Genomic DNA, 21,372 nt, shown 5'->3' on the forward strand with positions numbered 1-21,372 from the left:
TCGGAGCAGGGTTGTGTGCGCGCGAGGGGGATGCTCCCTGCCACGGGCTCACAGGGCCTGATCTAAGGCTCTGTGAAATCGATGGAAAATCTCCTGACCGAATCCATCCCAGCAGGCTGAGGTCTCCACAGGAAATAGCCTGGTTCTGATTCCAGCCAGCTCACCTCCTTATGGGAAATGTCAGAAACCGCTGCTTCCTATCCGACTTACTGGAGAACGAGAGCCCTCTACCCAAGCTTTCAGCCAGCCCGTAGAATGTAATTAACAGAGGGTTATTCCCCCGCTGCAGGGTATAGGAAAGATCTCCTCCTGCGTTAGCTTCGATGGGGGTTTTCCATTGGGGGCACTTGCACTAGATTGAGCAGTGGGGATCTCCTGAGTCAGTGACCCTTGGTGGTGCATGGCAGGGCTCAGAACAGACGTTGTGTGACTGCCAGTGCGTGACTCACCCCCTCGGCATCACTGGGGCTACTCACATGGTGAATTACGCATGTACCTAAGTGCTTTGCTGGACCGGGATCAATGTCAACAGGGGGGCTGTTCTAGTTAGAGCCAGCCATCCAGTCCCATATCCTGTCTCTACCAATTGCTTCAGAGGAAGGGCCAAGAAAGCCCCTAATGGACAGTTATGGAATAACCTGCTCTTGGGGGAAAATTCCCTCCTGACCCCACTCGCTCAGTGGTTTGTTTATGCCCTGAAGCAGGTGGGTTTTTCGCCCTTCTAACAGTTTTTATCCTCTGGAAAGTAGCTCTGGTTGGTCTCATGAGGCATAGAAATCTCTCTTTTTAAGAATCCTGCTCTGCTCTTTTGCTCTCCGAACTACCTAGTGGCAGAGAGTTCCACAGGCCAATTATGCCTGAGTTGCTCCTGGATTATTTAAAATCTGCTGCTTTACATTTTCATTGCACAATAATTGCAGCTAGAGTCAAGGTCCTTCGTTATCACGTGGGGTTTCTTTGGTCTCTTCCTAGGGCCTGTCTACGCGGCGAGTAATTGAATCTCCAGGGCCCCGGTTGGCTGCACAGTAACATCTCGTGTGGACACTGCTACAGCACGGTGACGGTCCCAGAAAGCTGCAGATTCACACCCTGGCTTGCTGAGCAGGAACTCACGTGTAGAGACGCCCCTAAGCAGCTTCCCTTATTATTACGTCAGTGACTAGAGGCCGCGACTGAGATTAGGGGTCCCACTGTGCCTGGTGCTGCACCGCCATGTAGTGAGAGAGAGTCCCTGCCCCAAGGAACTTATACTGTTAAAAGACAAAAGGCAGGAGGAAGAGAAACTCAGTGGGGAAGTGACTTGCCCAAAGTCACAGAGCAGAGCCAGGAATAGAACACAGGTTTCCTGAGTCCTAGTTTAGTGCACTAGCCAGTAGGCCATGCTGTCTTGCAGAATGCTGTCTTCTTCCTTATTAACTAAATGGTAATTTTTCTCTAGCCAGTGACTGGATTGTCCAGTGACGCCAGTGCAAAGTGACTGGAGTACAGGGTGGCCGTCCCGTTAGTTTTCAGAGGAATGGTTTGGTGCTGGTCAGATTAGCCATGGGATGCAGGGACCGGCGGCAGGGTGGAAGCGAAGTGTCTGTGCGTACCCAATTTTCGGAACGCGTGTGGCTGATTCCCCAGTCTCACAGCTGGGACCAGTGGTGGCGTCTCTCGCAGTGGGAGCTGCCGCTCTCCGGATACTCCCCCAGGTCTGGCACCTGCTGGGATGTAGGTTGGGAGAGGCCCAGGAAATGCTGCTGCCCCCCATTCAGGGTAGTGGATCAGAGGGGACGTAAAACCAGTCCCAAGCGCTGAGCAGGGCAGCGGTGGCACTAGGGCTCCCTTAGCCAGATGGTAAAAGTAGACGTGACGGTAGTGGACGTCTCTGATCGCCCAGCCAGTCTGTCCGGGAGCCGCATTGCCTGTCTCCCACCAGTGGAAACCTGCCAGGGTTGGCGTTTCGTTCCGAGAAACCTAGGCCCGATTTCTGCAGAGCCGGGCTGGGAATGGGCTCACGTTTTCACGTCCGCCCGGAGCCAGTCTGTGGCTCTTGCGCTTTCAGCACAACATCTTGCAGCAAAGCAGGAGGAACGCAGCAATCAGACACCCACCACTGGCCCGGTTCTGGCTGCAGGACTAGAAAACTGCAGTGTAGACGTCCAGGCTCAGGCTGGAGCTGGGGCTCTGGGACCCCGCCAGCGGGGAGGGTCCCATAGGACCCCTGCTCTCAGAATGGTGGCACTTCACTGGGGTGGTGATGTTTCTCCCCCTTCCCATTCCAGGAGTAGATGCCCCTCGAGCCAGGCCCACTGCAAACGGCGGCACAGCCCCAAGCCAAGCAAGCCGCCCCAGGCCTCGTTGCCGGGATGAACTCTACGGCCTGCGTCCCTCGTGGGCACGGAAAGGAGCTGGGAGCCTGGTTTTGTGGCTGAGACATGGGTGAGGCAGGTAGTGAGGGGGGGTAGCAGGAGGGGCTGAGCGGCTGAGGATGGGGCAGGAAGGGGGCTTTTGGTGCGATGAGGCACCTGGGACCGGCCAAGGAAGCAGCACCATTTGCATTAAATACGCAGGGACCCAGCTTGGCTCTGTACAGAGCATCCCCCCTGCAGACTGTGCCCAGAGGTGACGTGAGAGCAGATTGCAGTGCAGGAGGCCTAAGCCAGGGGGAAGGGGATGTTTGCAGCTGGGATTTGAGGGGGGATGTGGACAGTCGGGGGGGGGGCAGAGAGGTTCGGGGAGTCTGGCTGCCCCACACAGCAGGAGATGTAGAGGAGGCAGTTTGTGACCCCGCAGTGGGTAGGTCATACGGGGAGCTCAGTGGAGGGAGGGGGAAGGCGTGGACGGAGCGAAGGAGTGGGAACTGGAGGGCTCCGTGGTTCCAGGAAGGTCGGGATGCCGGCGTCCAGCCGCAGTGCGGGGAGGCTGGAGGGAAGGAACGGGGCAGGGTACGACTGCACCGCATGCTCTCGGGAAGCCAATGGAGGTTCTGGACAGCAATGGGCATCGGGCCCTGGGTCTCCTGGCTTATCCAGAGGCCGCGCGGCTGCGAGTTGGAGTCACGCTGGGAGGAAAGAGCCCAGTTGTAGCCTGACTGAAGGAGACAAAAGGGCCCCTCTCCTGGCAGGTCTCCGGTACAAGGAGAATGTGGAGGAGCTAGAGCACATGACGCCGCACAGCCCAGACGGGTGTTGTGGACAGGTGGAGGGGGGCAAGTGGGGCAATTTGCCCCGGGCCCCGCAGGGGCCCCGCAAGCCCTGGCCGAGAATCCCTTTCCTGGCTAGAGGTGCCTTTTTAATTTTTACTTACCCGGCAGTGGTCCGGGTCTTCGGCGGCATTTCGGCAGCGGGTCCTTCAGTGCTGCCGAAGACACAGAGCGAGTGAAGGACCCGCCGCCGCAGACTCGGAGCACCGCCCGGTGACTATGTCCGCTCCCCCGCTTTGCCCCAGGCCCCCTGAATCCTCTGGGTGGCCCTGGCCGTGGGAGACCAGGCTCGGGCCAGGGCTGTTTCTCCCAGTGGGTTCTGGGAAGGTGGCACCATGGGAAGCGGGTGAAGATAGAATGAACAGAGCTGGAGCGGGGGCTGTGAGGTGCATAGGGCTGTGCGCCCGCTGGGGGGCAGGACTGGGTGGTGCGGAGAGACCACAGCGCCCCATTTGGGGCTGGGAGTAGCTGGGTCTCTGGGGCTGGCCATTCACAAGCAGGTGCTATCAAATTACCATGCAACCATTCCGATCCCATTCCTGCCCCAGCTGGAGGCAGGGGAGTGAGGTTCTCTGCAGCGGGGGCTGGGGGGCACCAGACCTATAGGAGCCGCCTCTCAGGCCCTGTCTGTTCAGCCCAGCTGCTCCCAAGGGCTTGGGCCAGGCAGGGGGAGTCGCAGGTCTGGTGGGCCGGGCAGAGCACTGGTCCTGACACCAATTCACCCCGTCTAGCGATAGCGCAGGATGTGAGTCACAGCTGGGGTTGCCCGTGCGCCCATGGCTGGGGGGGAGCCTTGGTGGATGAAGCTGGGCTGGTGGGACTTCGTTCTGAGGTCTCCCGTGGAGAAGTAGGCTGCATTGGGCCCTCACCTACATCCCTGCAGCCCTAGAGAGCCCACAGGGGCACAGCGCGGACCCGGAGCGAATGGGCCAGCGGCGGCTCGGGGCGTCTGCCTGGGGCGATTGGCATGGCTGCCCTGGTGCCATAGCCCTGGGGTAGCAGCGTATGTGCACGAGGGGCTCCCTGTGGGGCGCAGAGACGTGCCGGGCATTGACCCCACAGCAGCAATCTTGGTTTCCGTTCCCTGCATCTTCCCACCCAGAGGCAGCTGGGCTGGCTGGGGGCTGCTAAGTGTCTGTAATTGCTGAGGCCAGTGTCAGCTGGCTACTGCTGCTTCCTTCCTGAACCGGGAACAGCAGCTGTGAGTCACCTCCCGCCCAGCCGCCCTTGGGACGGGAGACTGGCTCCCCGCTCGCTTGCTCGCTCGCCATTGTCTGGGTCATTCTGCCTCCGGCTGGTAGTGCCACACAGCTCAGCCAGACTCGCAGCTTCACTCCTGGGCCTCCGCTCTTAGCAGCGACCCAGGGTGAGACCCCGCTAGGCCTGGGAAGGGGGGGCCAAGGGAGCTGCAGAAAATGCCCGTGGCGGTTCAGCAGTGGGTGCCCTCCCTTCTGCGTCCGTGCTGACCCCAGGCACCTAGTGTGGCACGGGGTGGGGGGGGGGGTTGTCTTGCAGAGAATGGGGCTGGTGGTTTAGCAGGAAACGGGCTCCCCTTGGAGTCAGTGCTGGCCCCAGTGTGGTGTTAGGGGGTGTTGTTTTGCAAGGGATGGGGCTGGTGGCTCTGTAGGGGGCGCTGTTTTGCAGGGAATGGGGCTGGTGGCTCAGTAGGGGGCGCTGTTTTGCCGGGAATGGGGCTGGTGGCTCAGTAGGGGGCGCTGTTTTGCAGGGAATGGGGCTGGTGGCTCTGTAGAGGGTGCTGTTTTGCAGGGGATGGGGCTAGTGGCTCAGTAGGGGGCGCTGTTTTGCAAGGAATGGGGCTGGTGGCTCCGTAGGGGGCGCTGTTTTGCAGGGAATGGGGCTGGTGGCTCAGTAGGGGGCGCTGTTTTGCAGGGAATGGGGTTGGTGGCTCAGTAGGGGGCGCTGTTTTGCAGGGAATGGGGCTGGTGGCTCAGTAGGGAGCGCTCCCCTTGGAGTTCGTGCTGGCCCCAGTGCAGTGCTAGGGGGCGCTGTTTTGCCGGGAATGGGGCTGGTGGCTCTGTAGGGGGCGCTGTTTTGCAGGGAATGGGGCTGGTGGCTCAGTAGGGGGCGCTGTTTTGCAGGGAATGGGGCTGGTGGCTCAGTAGGGGGCGCTGCATTTCAGGATATGGGGCAGGTGGCTCAGTAGGGGGCGCTGTTTTGCCGGGAATGGGGCTGATGGCTCAGTAGGGGGCGCTGTTTTGCAGGATATGGGGCAGGTGGCTCTGTAGGGGGCGCTCCCCCCTGGAGTTTGTGCTGACCCCAGTGCAGTGCTAGGGGGCGCTGTTTTGCAGGGGATGGGGATGGTGGCTCAGTAGGGGGCGCTGTTTTGCAGGGAATGGGGCTGGTGGCTCAGTAGGGAGCGCTCCCCTTGGAGTTCGTGCTGGCCCCAGTGCAGTGCTAGGGGGCGCTGTTTTGCCGGGAATGGGGCTGGTGGCTCTGTAGGGGGCGCTGTTTTGCAGGGAATGGGGCTGGTGGCTCAGTAGGGGGCGCTGTTTTGCAGGGAATGGGGCTGGTGGCTCAGTAGGGGGTGCTGCATTTCAGGATATGGGGCAGGTGGCTCAGTAGGGGGCGCTGTTTTGCCGGGAATGGGGCTGATGGCTCAGTAGGGGGCGCTGTTTTGCAGGATATGGGGCAGGTGGCTCTGTAGGGGGCGCTCCCCCCTGGAGTTTGTGCTGACCCCAGTGCAGTGCTAGGGGGCGCTGTTTTGCAGGGGATGGGGATGGTGGCTCAGTAGGGGGCGCTGTTTTGCAGGATATGGGGCAGGTGGCTCTGTAGGGTGCGCTCCCCTTGGAGTTCGTGCTGACCCCAGTGCATTGTTCATGGGATATCTTCTAGAAGGGTTCCAAAGCTGGTGGAGAGCGAATCCCATCCTCTTCCCTGTTCGTGCAGGATCGATTCCCCCTGGGATCCAGCAAGGCTGCTGTGCGCTGAGCCTGTGGCGGAACCGTCCTGGGCTTGGTCTAAAACCCTCCCTTCCCCCTGGTGGCTCAGAGCAGTAAATCTCCCTGGGTTGCTGGGCCTGCGAGCTTGCAGCTCCCCCTCGTGGTTTCTGTGTGCAGCCTGCGGGAGGGTTCTCGGGAGCACCACCAGACCCTTGGGCCGTGAAGCCAATGGGCAGTTTCCCTCCTACTTTGAGGCCTGTGACTCCCCATCCTAACCCAGGGAGCCAGGGCCGTCTGCAGACCAGTGCACCTGGGCCCGGGTGGCCTGGAGGGGAGCAGCTCCAGCAAGGGGAGGGAAGGATTCTGGTGGGGCATCCATAGGACATTTTTTAGCAGGGCCCGATTTTGCACGTGCAAGTGGGAGCCATCAGCGGAGTAGAGGGGGATGGGCAGTGGCAGGCAATGGGCAACTCCGTGAAAATCACCTTCTCAGATATTATTTGCATTGGGGTAGCACCTAGAGCCCCCAGGTGCGGACGGGGCATCGGGCCTGATACTGCACAGACACAGGGAGAGAGACGCCTTGCCCCACCCAGCCTGAACAGGCAAGTGGGGGGAGAAAGGAAGAATCAATATCCCCATGGGGCAGCTGGGGCTCGGAGTTGCAGGGACTTACCCAAGGAGTCTGTGTCCGAGCTGGGAACTGAATTCAAATCTCCTGAGCTCCAGCCCAGCGCCTGCTCCACAAGCTGGTCAGCGCCACCTGTGAAACTCAGCCAGCAAAGAGCAACCTTCAGACAGGGATTCATTACAAACGGGGAAATGCAGGTTGAAACTCAGCCATGAAAGCGAATCTCATGGTGTGTTTGCTGCTCTGGGCGGAATCGCCAGGGCTGTGAAGACTCAACAGGGCTCCCACATACCGCGAATGCTGAGAGGAGCGAATTGGCAGGGTTTAAAAATCTCTGTAGGACAGGGCAGCGGGAAGCGTGTGCCTGGTATGTGTATATGCATGTGTGTGCATGGATGTGTATATGGATAACTGTGTATGTATGTGTGTGTCTATGCATGTGTTTATGAGTTTATATGCATGCAAGGACACGGGATTTACCATCTTGGCCTAATGTCTGATGCATCACGAACAGGTGCAAGTGCCCTCTGCATGTCTAGTCAGCGCTGTACACTCAGAAGAAGAATTCCTTCCTGACCCTTGCTGTGATCAGCTGATGGCCTGAAGCATGAGAGTTGAGCATCCCCATCTTAGCATGTTCATGGAAGTGTTATTAGTGCTCACCCATGCTTGGTCTCAGCACATGCACGGGACAATGTTTGTGTGTGTGCATCTGTACTGCATAGATGTGTGGACCAGCCAGGACACTTTCACCCGGGTTGGACTCTGCCTGTCTGTTGCTTTGTGATTCTCAGAATTCAGTGCTGTTGGTGTAGTTCTCTGATGGCTTTTGCAGGCTGTAGGCCACAACCTTTTATGCAAACACTAACCGCTTGCCCTCTGCACAGGAAGTTGCTACAGCAGTGGCAGAAACATCGGTGACTTTCCTGGAAACCTTTTGTGTTTGCAAAAAGAACAGGATACTTGTGGCACCTGTCGGAGAAAAACTGAGTTCTCACTATTTTGTTTAGGTACAGCAAGTCAGAGGCTTTATTATTAACTCTCACATGTGCAGAGGAGAGAGCAAGCAGGTCTCTCTCTGGTAACTAATTACAGCAAGCATTTATACCTTTCATTACAGAAATAATGAGGGACAGCTGCATTTTGTTTATACATAGGCCATCTTGATATCTCATTTCCTTACTTGTTTTGACTCTTGCCTACATACAATTAGTTTCTATACCTTATCTACACAAGGTCTTCTACACCTTATCTATACTGAGGTCACAATGACTTCTTACACAGCTCTTTCTCACCCGTCTCACACAATCCTCACACAATCCTCACACAATCCTCGCTTCTACAAATCTCGTGTTATCAGGGTTATCAGGGTCACAGCTAGCTTGACTCTTGCTAACAAAGACTGTCTCTTGCTAACGAAGCCTGACTCTTGCTAACAACCATCATGCATTGCAGTTCCCTTCTGTCAGTTCTTTTCTCTGCTTCCACAACCCCCCCCTTTTGTACTTCTAGTACAACAAACATTCTCAAATCTCTATTTGCATCAAGTCCTGGACTTCAGATTCTAAATTAGATGCTTCAACCTTAGGGGTTTTGATTGGATGCAATGATAATGCATGATTAGCATGAACATGAAAGGTATTACTATTATTACGTCTTTTACAACAACAATAACATAATCCTAAACTAACTAATAACAATACAAGCAATAACATTCCCCTAGCAATACTATAATGGGGTTGTTGTACAGCCTTTGTCATAAAGCACAATACATCATATTTAGTACATAAGGTAGATACTCTATAAGCAGTGTGAAAGGCATACTTTTCTACTTGATATACATTTTGAAGCATGTGAATTTGCCCTTGTACCTCAGAGATTTTCTGAATCTCAGGTAACAATGAAAGCAAATTTTGAAATCTATCAGATAGTAAACTAGTCCAATTAAAGGATATCTGGAACCTAAGGGCTACTTGAAAAACTCTATCTGCAGGCCAGTAAATGATATGATTGCCTGCAGTGGTAGTGAGATTAAAATGTATGTCTTGTGATATGGTGTCATTAACATACACACAGCTATCATTAGCTTGGAAGAGTAAGTGTCCTGTCAGGGTAGTTCCTTGTCCCCTACCCTCCCAGCAAACGTAGTCATAGACAGTGACAACTTCTCCTGGCTTCAGTTTACGTGTACACTGAAGCTGTGGGGGTTCTAATGGCCAGAATGTCCACAGGTTACCTAACCCCATCCAAATGTCAGGTGTAATCCTAGGAGCACTAACTAAAAATCGATTGGGCATACCAGGTGGTCTAATTTCCCAGATGTCTCGATGAATTACCCAATCCCATATGCATCCTCCCCATGGACCTGGCAGGATACGGTATGTGGGAGCCCACACCCCCTGTACCGGTCCATATGCTTGGAAGGAGCACTGAGAACGTCCACACTTCCACCCAGAAAGTTTCCAAGTATGTCTCCATGGCCACAGGTCAGATGGCACTCCTGACGTGTCTGTAAGGGCAGTGGGCCAAGCCTGGTGCTCTAGATCATTCCGAATGGCCATTAGCTGGTCATTCAAGAAATCCTGAATCTCTGAGCATGCTAGATCCCACTGCAATGCCTTCCCAGCCTCAGTGATATTCAATACCATCTCTGTCAGTAACTTCTGGGTCATAGAACTAAGGGCGGAGATAACATGTAACTCACCAACTCCAGCCTGTACCTGGGTTAGTTGTGCTCCAGAAACAAGGCCTATGGCCTTCTCTAGTTGGCCCAATTTCTCATCATTGGAATGTGTAGTACTGTTTGTATCTGGATAAGTTACAGTGGTGGTGGCAAGGGTCAAGGGACTAGTGGTGGTGGGTGTAGTCTTTGTAGTGGCAAGGCGTTTTTGATATTTATCATCTGAAAGCCAATTAGGGAGGGCAGTGCATCCTGAAGGTACCTGTCCATAAGCACAAAGCCCTGATCCTGGAAAGAATCCACCCCACCACTGGACCCCACATTCCCAGGAACGTTCCCCACAGTTCCCTCCTTGCCAATAAACAATACTTCGTTTCTTCCACCAGGGCCAGTTCTTAATGTCTTTTGTAGTTAGAAAGTTCTGGACTTTGGTGGTTTCAGCAGAGCGAGTGTTTCTTCTTTTCTTCTTCAAAAGCAGTTGTGATTCACCATAATACCGGGGAGAGGTTACTAGCACTTCACCCTGTACTGGTGTGATTCCTGTAAAAGAATTCAAAGGCACAGTAGATCTGTCAGTGGACAAGGGAGAGGTTACTAGCACTTCACCTTGTCCTCTTTCCCTGCTGTCCAGGAGGCACAGCAGAGTTAGCAGGAGAAATAGGCTGATCAGCAGCTGGAGAATCCTCTCCAGGCGGAGGGGTCTTTTTGCAGTGCGAAGCATGGGTCCAGGTGGGCAGTCCTTGGCACTTCACAGCAGTGTTAGTGGTTAACAGGACTTGGAAAGGGCCTTTCCAGCGTGGAGCCAAGGCAGTCTTTCGCTGATGGACCTTTATGTAGACCCAGTCTCCTGGTTCCAGCGAGTGGCAGGGCTGCACAGGATCCTTGGGTAGTGCTTCTTTCACCTGTGTATAGAAAGACTTAACACATTTCATTAGTGCCTGACAATACTTAAGCATTGTGTCATCCATTAAATGAATGTCCATCTGAGCTAGGGTCAGTGGGGGCGCAGTTGGTAGTCTCATCGGGCGCCCTGTCAGAATCTCATGAGGGCTGAGTCCAGTCTTTCGATTGGGAGTGGCCCTCATACTCATTAGTGCCAGAGGAAGGGCATCTGGCCACTTCAAGTTTGTTTCAGCACAAATCTTGGCCAGTTTATTTTTCAGAATTCCATTCTGGCGTTCCACTGTCCCAGCAGACTGCGGATGGTGGGGACAGTGAAGGTTGTGTTGAGTCTGCAAAGCTGCACATAACTCCTTTACAATCTGTCCAGTAAAATGAGTTCCACGGTCACTGTTGATACTCACAGGGATGCCAAATCGTGGTACAAAATCTTTAAGCAGAAGTTTCACAACAGTCCTGGCATCTGCTTTCCTGCAGGGAAAAGCTTCAACCCAATTTGAAAATACATCCACCAAAACCAATACATATTCATAGCCACAACATTTAGACAGTTGAATAAAATCAATCTGAATATTTACAAAAGGTCCCCAAGGGGGAGGGTGAGCTGCCTGCCTAACTTTAACAGCTTTACCAATGTTATGCTGCTGACAAATCACACATTGTTGACAGTAGTGATGTGCAATGACTGGGAACCCGAACGCACACCAATCTCGGTTAACTGCAGCAACCATCCCCCCTTTGCTCACGTGAGCCATTCCGTGGTATACACGAGCAAGATAGGGCATTAGCATCTTCGGTGCAACCAGGCGACCAGCTGGGGCACGCCAAAGATGATCAGGGTGTAGAATACAGCCATTAGCACTCCATAAACGTTTCTCAGCTGCCGGTGCTGCTTCCTGGATCTTGGCCAGATCCTCAAGGGAGGCTAGTGGAGGCTGTTCAATCAAAGCACAAGTATATTCAGCCTGAGGTGCAGAAAGGGCCGCTGCTTTGGCTGCAGAGTCTGCCAAAGCATTTCCACGGGTAACTTCATCATGAGGGGTCTGGTGAGCTGTACATTTCACGACAGCTATAGCTTTGGGCAATAAAAGGGCATCTAAAAGAGCAGAGACATACAGACTGTTCTTAATAGGAGAACCAGTGGATGTAAGAAAACCTCTATACTTCCAGAGCAACCCATAATCATGTACCACTCCAAAAGCATAACGAGAGTCTGTATAGATTGTAACTGCTTGATCCTGAGCGAGAATGCAGGCTCGAGTTAAAGCTACAAGTTCGGCCACTTGAGCAGAAAACACAGAAGGAAGGAAAGCACTTTCAATAACAGCATGTGCAGAACACACAGCATAACCAGCAACCAATTTGCCCTTAGAATCTCGCGAGCACGAACCACGAACCATCTACAAAGTAAATAAGATCAGGATTTTGCAAAGGCACATCTAGTAAATCATCTCTTGGACGAGAGAGAACCGATGTCACAGACACACAGTCATGTGGGTCTCCATCTTCGGGCCCAGGCAACAAGGAGGCAGGATTTAGAACAGGGCAACGAGCCAAAGTAATATGGGATGAAGACAACAAGACAAGCTCATATTTTGTAAGACGAGAAGTGGATAGATGCTGTGTCTTAGATTTTAACAAGAGAGCAGCCACAGCATGAGGGACAGCAACAATCAAAGGAGATCCTAAGACAATAGATTCAGATACCTGAACAGCAAGAGCTGCTGCAGCTACAGCACGCAGGCAAGGGAGAAATCCAGCTGCCACAGCATCTAGGGCAGTACTGTAATAAGCAATGGGACGGTGTTCGTCTCCGTGCTTTTGCGTTAATACAGCCAAAGCAAACCCATTACGCTCATGACAGAAAAGAGTGAATGGTTTAGCATAATCAGGAAGTCCCAGGGCTGGTGCACTGGACAGACTTTGCTTGATAGCAACAAAAGCTTGTTCAGCCTCTGGAGACCAAGGAAGAGGCTCAGGGGTACCTGACTTAGTCAGATCCTGTAAGGGTTTAATCATTGTTGCATAGCCTAAAATCCATTGTCTACAGTACCCAGTCATGCCAAGAAAAGTACGCATTTGAGAAATAGTTCCAGGCCTCTTAAAGGAACCTGGAGTGCATGTGCCACACTTCTAGTAAGATAACGGGTACTTTCCTCAGAGGGATTAGAATCAGGGGAGCTACTGGCAGGCTCAGAATCACCTCTTTGTGGTGAAGAGGAGGCTTCTCTCCCAGGGGAAGAGAGAACAATGTGTGCAGCTGATACATGCAGTGGTGAAACTGGCACTGCCGGGTGAGATTCGTTAGCAGACCCAGGCTGTGCAGGGGGAGGAGGCAGCACGGGCTGCTGCTGCTGCTGAATGTTACTGAAGAAATCTAAAATATCCTCAGCAGTTTCCTCCTCACTGTCAGATCTAACTAATTGGGGATAAAGGGGAGCAGAAGGAATTGCTTGAACGGGATTAGGATACACAGGAGCAGAAGGAATCGCTCTAGGGGGTAGACAGCTGGATGCCTTGCATTTAAGCTGTAAATGTTGCACTTGAGCTTTTAACTTTTCCTGGGAGTCTTTTAGACTCCGCACTCGAGACTCGTGGAGTCTCTTTGTTGCTTCCTCCCACCAACAGACAAATTGCTCCCACTGTGTATCAGAGGCTTTTGGTGAAGCCAGAGTTTCTTTAAGGTATTTAAGTTTGTCTAAATCAAAGGTACCTTCTAGTGGACATTGTTTAGATGGATTTGCACGCGTGTAAAGATTCCAATTATCTAAATACCTGCAGGTTTTCGGGCCATAATGTACGTACATGAAATAAGCTGGGGTACCCTTAGGGGGTGAGAGGGAAGACTTAGACTGTCCCCCACCCATTTTCCAATCACACACTCAAAGGGGGAAGGATGCCCTGTCCGCGCTAGCGGCTCATAAACTAAGGATCTCTCCCTACAGGGTATTCACACAGGAGTGACTAACGAGGATAGCCATGACCCCCTACACCTCCCTTCAGCAAAGAGCGTCGGCTAATCTCAGAGAGAAAGCGCCGCTTACTCTGTTGCATCCAGTGAGATGGTCAGACTGTCAGTGGCTCACACGGAGAGGAAAAGGGGAGGGAAGATGGGTGCACACACTCCTAGACCCAGGTAGCCTCCTCGCCGGACGATGCCAGGCCGAGTTAACTTACATGGGTCGGATCTCCTAAAAGATCCTCTAGTTACCGGGCTTACGTTAGAGTAGTTCTGGTCACGAGCCAAAAGACTTCGCAGAGTACTCTGGGCGTCTTCCGGTAACACTCAATTCACACTGTGTACACACACACACACACAGACTACACACATGCACACATACCAAGGCCTTATACCAGGTACTACTCCTAAGTACCTCCAGGTACTATTCCCAAGTACCTTGATGCATCACTTGAGGCGGTAAAAACCCCTCTTGAGGCAGTAACAACTCCTCAATACAGGTGCAAACCCTATGCACCTAGCATATGCTTACAGGGGGCGGCAAACAATTCCCCTATTACGCCGCTCAGCATCTGACCTTGCTGCACAGTCAATAAGTTCGGATGGCGTGAGCCCAACAGGGGCAGACGGCCCCACGGACAGTCCTCCTCCGACACCCCAATAGAGATTTCAAAAGGTCTCTTACCTCTATTGTGGCGCCATGGGGTTCAAAGGGGAACGATCCGTAGCAGCTGCCGTTGCCTCAGTGGGCGTTGCCATCCCGGACGAGCCCCCAAATTGTCGGAGAAAAACTGAGTTCTCACTATTTTGTTTAGGTACAGCAAGTCAGAGGCTTTATTATTAACTCTCACATGTGCAGAGGAGAGAGCAAGCAGGTCTCTCTCTGGTAACTAATTACAGCAAGCATTTATACCTTTCATTACAGAAATAATGAGGGACAGCTGCATTTTGTTTATACATAGGCCATCTTGATATCTCATTTCCTTACTTGTTTTGACTCTTGCCTACATACAATTAGTTTCTATACCTTATCTACACAAGGTCTTCTACACCTTATCTATACTGAGGTCACAATGACTTCTTACACAGCTCTTTCTCACCCGTCTCACACAATCCTCACACAATCCTCACACAATCCTCGCTTCTACAAATCTCGCGTTATCAGGGTTATCAGGGTCACAGCTAGCTTGACTCTTGCTAACAAAGACTGTCTCTTGCTAACGAAGCCTGACTCTTGCTAACAACCATCATGCATTGCAGTTCCCTTCTGTCAGTTCTTTTCTCTGCTTCCACACACCTTAGAGACTAACAAATTTATTAGAGCATAAGCTTTCGTGGGCTACAGCCCACTTCTTCGGATGCATAGAATGGAACATATATTGAGGAGATATATATACACACATACACATACACACGAACGCTTATGCTCTAATAAATTTGTTAGTCTCTAAGGTGCCACAAGTACTCCTGTTCTTTTTGCGGATACAGACTAACACAGCTGCTACTCTGAAACCTGTCTTTTGTGTTTGGTTTCAAGTGTGATCAGATTCTGATAAATGACACTGTAACAACATCTGCGTACCCCTCATCTCTGCCCTTCATGGCCTGTCCTGCTGCATTGTCACCGCTGCCTGTCCCTGGAAGCCAACGCAACTACGGGTGGGCGAGATGGTGCCTATCCTGCCAAGTGCCACCAACACAAGTGGTAGCTGAACTCCCGGTGGCAGAGTTTTTAATACTGCTGGTGCCTTGGAAGGCAGGGAACATGAGGCCGGATTAGCAGCACCCAGGTGCCATTAGAAAAATCCTTGCAGGTCATCAACTGAGTTGGTTGGATCAGGAATCCCTGGGCCCTTTGCTTTAGGAGAGGAGAATTCCCAGTGGCTTTAGCACTGAGAGAGCAAACATTAAAATCCAGCCATCCAGGTGGCCAGCTGTTTAACTTTGTGGCCTCAGGGCTGGGACAGGCAGAAGAGAAAGACCTTGTGGGGGGAAGCTGGAATTTGCTTCACACACGGCGACGTTCTGTGTAACCGATCGGCCTTTGTCACAAAACTGCCTTCCAGTGGGCAAACAACGTCCTTCCCAAACTAGTTGCCACCCAAGAGCAGGGCACTAAATGCACATGTATATGAACTAAAATGTGTGCAGGTACAGGGCACACCAGGGCAGAGTTACCCGAGACGGAACAGCACAATTCTTTGCTTCTTGGTTTTTAGCGACTAAATGACATTTCTACAGATCTAGCTACGTAACCAGTGTTCCAAGGGCTATTCATTGCTCTGCCCCTGCAGAGAAATCTGGCCCCTGCAGTGAAAATAAAGTCTTTAATATTGATAGAAATGACTCGTATAAACTATTAAAAGAGAGGAATTTAGTTACCCGTGGCTATGCCCCAAGTCGGGTGGACTAATGGCCTATTGAGCGGCAGGAAATATCAGCTTTCAGAGGAGACCGAGAGTACGGCTACACTTGAGCTGGGAGGTGTGATTCCAGCTGGCGTAGACGTTCCCAGGTGCTAGTACCTGCAACTAGCAGTGTGCCCATGTGGGTGGGGGCACAGGCTACCCCCGAGTACATGCCTGGGGTCGAGGCGGGCTTGTACTCGGAGCGGCTAACCCAAACTACTGCGGACGCTCTGCTGGTTTTGGGTGCTTGTTGGAGCACAGCTAGCACGGGAACGTCCACAGGAGCTGGGGATCCCGCCTCCCAGCTCAAAAGCAGACATAGTCCTAGAACCACATGTCTAATCCACACGGTGCCCTCACCCAGGCACCCTGGCCTATTTCCATCTTGAAGCATGGAATTCTGCTTCCCTACATGTTCTCTGTAGCTTGTGCTGGAGAATTTATTCCTGTCCCAAATCCTGCTGTGGTGGTGCTGCCTGGCTGGGTGCTGTTAAACAATTGCTAAGTTCTTCCCCAGAGGGCGGGTAGATTTCAGTGGTGGGTGAAAAATCCCTGTGGAGACAGGGCCAAATCTTAACCCCCGTTAACACCTGTGTTGAGTCTGAACTTTTGATGAGCTTAAACTTAACCCAGACTTGATGTCTCTGTCTGAACTTTTAATCAAAGCTCTGACCTGCGAACTACTCATGACACCCCCCTCCCCTTAAGTAGTCATCTCCCCTTTTCTCTTTCTGAATTTACATTTTAACCTGTTTTATCCTGTAGAATCTTGATTGATTATACATGACCATTATGATCTGTTAATCACTTTGTTTACTTCTGTGTATAAATATTGATGCTCACCCCTAATAAACTTGCCACACTTACTCTGAAGCTTTTCAAGCTAAGGATAGTGTGAGCCCGTTGATCAACGAATTGGTGTCTGGTCTCTGACAGATTGTGAGCCCCATACCAACTCCGCACGAACTCGGGTGCTGGAGAGGTGAGTGAGGACTTGCTTTTTACCTAACAATTTGGGGGCTCGTCCGGGATTTCCTTCTGGTGCGGTGCCTCTGTCCAGTGGTCAGACCACTCATATACGAATTGGCAGGCGCCACGGGAGATTTCTCCCAGCCAATTCAATATTGAGGGGTCGTGTACTGGACAGCAGGGTAAACGCCAGTTGGAGGGCTCCTGTCAGACACCATGGGTCAAGGGACTAGCGTGCCTCTTGAGAGTCCGTTGGGGATTGTAAATAAGTTATGGAACGAAGGGAAACTCCCAGTACAGACAGGAATGTCTAGGAGGAAGTTGTACACACTGTGTGTAAGGAATTGGACTGGGTATACCGCGGTATTGGCCGACCCGGAGATGAGGTGGCCTTCGTATGGCTCTTTCGAACAGGCTGCCTTAAGAGGAGTAAGGAGCCAGATCGAAAAAGACCATCCGGGACAGTTATGTTACTGGTTTTGTTGGGACACAGCAGCAGAGCTGTGGAAATCTTTAAAAATTATGGCAGTCAGGTATTCTCCCGAGAGTGAACCCCCCTCCATGTTATTTCGATGAAGGGTGTAAACCACGGCGTGTTTTGACTCGTCAGTTGGTCCCCACTGCACCTGCCCCTATTCCTCCGCAGGGGGACTCTCTCCAGGGCGCAGAGGGGAATCTGCAGGACTCCAGGTCGGAATCTCTGCAGAGGGATAAGGGGGAAATGGAAGGGCACACCTCGGGAGGAGTAATTACTAGGCAAAAGATCAAGCAGATGCAGCAGGTTGCATACCCCTCCCCTGGGGACGCCCAGAGGGTCTGGTCGCATCCGCAGATACTTACACCAGGGACGAATACATCCCTGCACCACCAGCTCAGCCCGTTCCCCAGGCCTGGATCAACTACGGGCAACAGCAGCAGCTGCAGCAAACTCAGCCTCCTCAATGACGGTACCCCGGGGGCGAAGGCAAACAATGTGATGGTCTTATTTCCTTAATGTCTTTAGCTGGCTCCTTCCTCACTTTCTCCCCTCCCAGCAAAGAGCCTCCTCTAACCCTTTCAGTCCAAGGACTGCCTGTCTCCTTCCTCATTGATACTGGAGCTACTTTCTCTCTTTTAAATCATGCCCCCTCTCCCTGGCTATCCTCTGAGGTTAAAACTGCAACTGGGGTGGAGGGACTCACCAGTCTCTGGGACTCACTTTGCCTCTAAATGTTATTTATGCTGATAAATGTTTTTCTCACCATTTTCTTTTTTCCCCAGCTTGTCTGATCCCTTTGATGGGCCGGGATTTACTCTGTAAGCTTGAGGCTACTTTAACCTGCACTCCTGAAGGGGTAGGATTATTGATGACAGTGTTAGGAGATTCGGCCCCAACTCAGGGTAATTGGGAACCCCCCCCCCCCTCTCTCCCCTGACCTCACTGACTTGCCTTTAACCCTCTGGGGAATTTCTGACACTGATGTTGGCCTGCTCCTTTCGGCAGAGCCAGTAAGGATTCAAGTGAAGCCCTCCTTAACCCCCCCGTCAGTCCCTCAATACCCCCTGTCGCTGGAAGCCCGGGAGGGCATCCGCCCCATTATCGAGGGATTCATTGCACAAAAGCTAGTCCGCCCTCAGCGCACTCCCTGTAACACCCCTATACTGCCTGTCAAAAAGCCTCCTAAAAAGGACGGAGACCCTATTCATTGGCGCTTTGTACAGGATCTACGGGTTGTTAATCAGTAGGTGGTCCCTCTTCATGCAGTAGTTCCTGATCCAGCTACTATCATCAGCCAAATCCCCTGGGATGCTAAGTGGTTCACTGTTATTGACTTAAAATCAGCCTTTTTCAGCATTCCTGTGCACCCAGACTCTCAGTATCTCTTTGGTTTCACCTGGGAGGGACAAAGTTATGTCTGGCAACGACTTCCTCAAGGCTACAGAGACAGCCCCACGATTTTCAGCCAATGCCTCCGCCACGACTTGGAAGGCTTCACCAGTCCGCAGGGATCCACGTTAGTCCTATACGTAGATGACATCCTATTAGGTAACCGCGAAGAAGCTGCCCTCCGCATCGATGGTAAGGCACTTTTATTATACCTACACACCAGAGGCCACAAGATAGACCCTAACAAGATTCAGTGGGTCTCACAGAAGGTCTGATATCTGGGCTTCCTGTTAACCCCAGAGGGGAGACAAATGGACCCAGTCCGCATAAAGACTATCCAAAACTGCCCTCTGCCAAACACCAAGAAACAACTTCAAGGTTTCTTAGAATTAATTGGCTTCTGTCACCCCTGGTTGCCGTCCTGCGGGGAGTTAAGCAAACCGCTCCACCGACTCACTGCTAACCTTGCTCCTGACCCTTTGCAGTGGTCCCCGGACACAATCCAAGCCTTTCAGTTACTCAAGGACAGTGTGGCCTCCTCCATGTCTCTCCGCCCCCCCAATTACAGCAACCCTTTCACCTTTTTGTCCACGAGAGGGGCGGAATTGCTAGTGGCGTCCTTACCCAGCTGAGCGGGCCCCACCATTTCCCGCTTGCTTTTTACTCTCAGCAGATCGACCCTGTCGCTCAGGGAACCCCATCCTGCACCCGGACTCTGGCAGCAGCTGCCCTGCTGATCACAAAGGCAAAGAGCCTGACCCTGGGTCATTTTACCACGGTTTGGACCTCTCATGCCTTGTCAGCCCTTCTGCGTAGGGGCACAACCCAAGTCTTTTCGGCCCATCGTCAGCAACAGCTAGAGGCCGAACTCTTAAAAGACACTAACCTAATTTTTGAAAGGTGTGGGCCCCTTAATCCAGCTACCTTGCTTCCTGACCTGCCAGTCCTCCAGGATCAGCACGACTGTTTGGAAGTAGTTTTTATAGCATCTTACAAATAAGGGACCTGGCTTATGCCGGATGGCTGAGTCTGCCTCCCTCGCTCCACATACCCCGTGGCAGTTCACTGGCACCATGATAAGGGGGGTCACTACGGCACGCACGCCCTTGTGGACACCATCGCTCGCTTTTGGTATGCTCCAGGCATTCAACCCTACTGCCTGTCAATAGTGAAAGCATGCAGCACATGTCAGCGTAATGGACCTGCTCCGCCTCTTAACAAAATTAAGGGTGGAAGACCTCCGCCTGCTGCTCCATTTCAACATCTTCAAATTGACTTTGCAGATATGCCAAAGGCTTTTGGGAAAAAGCACCTCCTTGTTTTGGTTTGCCCTCTGACTTCCTGGGTCGAAGCTTTTCCTACTGCTAATTGTACTGCTGCCACAGTGGCGAAGATTCTCCTTAGAGACATTGTATTCCGTTTTGGCATCCCTCTCGTGCTTGACTCAGATCGCGGACCTCACTTTACTGGTCATGTCCTTGGCCGTTTAGAACAAGGACTGGGCATTTCACACTCCTTTCATACACCCTACCACCCCCAGTCTGCCGGGAAAGTTGAGCGTATGAATAGGGAGCTTAAGTTTACATTGGCTAAATACTGTCAGGAAACAGGGTTAAAGTGGCCTCAGGTACTTCCCTTGGTCCTGTTTCACCTTCGTACTCGCCCAACCCGTGTATTGGGATTATCCCCCTTTGAACTGCTCTATGGACACCCCTCTTTCAAAGGCGGGGCGCTACCACGTGCTGATGTTTCACTATTGGGAGGGGATCATATGACCGCGTGCCAGTTTCTCTCCCTACAGGCTCGCCTCCGTACCCTTTGGAAAGCCTCGCAGTTTTCCCAGACCGTGCCGCTGGAAGAACAGATCCACCCGTTCCAACCAGGGGACTTCGTCTGGGCCAAAAAGTTCGTTCGTGGCGACACCCTCCAGCCGAGGTTTACTGGACCCCACCAGGTTCTTTTAACAACCCAGACTGCAGTGTTCCTGGAAGGACGCAAATCCTGGATCCACCACTCCCACGTCAAGCCAGCCGTAGTGGACCACAGTGACGGACCAGCAGCTCTTGCCACCACTGAGGACACTGCCTCCGACCAGTGGACCAGCTTACCTCTTTCAGACATCAGACTTAAATTGACTCGGCAAAAATGAGAGGACCTTTTATTCTGACAACTGTATGTTTTTTATTGTGCCTTTTTAGTTTATTTTCTACTTATGAAGATAATGCTTTTATTAGATATTCCCATGAGGTTAAAACTCGTATTTTAGGAAATAGAAGTAATTGCTGGGTATGTACTCAATTTCCAGTAAAGGCTGAAATGGGACTACTAGAATCTTTAACCAATGAAACTGCGACCCTATTTGAGAATCAGGCCGGGGAAATGTCCCAGCTGCGCCAGTTAGCTTTGCAAAACCACATGGCTTTAGACATAATGTTAGCAGCCCAGGGAGGAACTTGTGCCCTCATAAATGAAGAATGCTGTGTTTTTGTAAATGACACCTACTCTGACACTTTTCAATGTACCAAACATCTAAGGGAAATGGCTAAGAACTACTCCTCTGGCCAGCCACCTTATAATTGGTGGGGAGCCTTATGAAATTGGCTGCCTGGATTTGGGTGGGTTAAAAAAACTCTTGGTGGGTATTGTTGGGGCCATAGTAATCCTTATAATACTGTGTTGCTGTATTCAGTGTGTCCCCTCCCTCATAGACTCATGTGGGTCAGTTTATTCTTTTCCTACTTCAGCCAGGGCCTTACTCTCTTCGAGTTGGCCCAGGCTGAAATTGCCAAGCGGCCCTTGGCTCCTTAAAATGGGGTGTAGCTTTTGGTAAATAGTTATCCCAAAGCTACAAATGGAGGAATGTTGAGTCTG

This window comes from Malaclemys terrapin, chromosome 24 (assembly GCF_027887155.1).
Source record: "Malaclemys terrapin pileata isolate rMalTer1 chromosome 24, rMalTer1.hap1, whole genome shotgun sequence".
Classification (NCBI taxonomy): domain Eukaryota; kingdom Metazoa; phylum Chordata; order Testudines; family Emydidae; genus Malaclemys; species Malaclemys terrapin.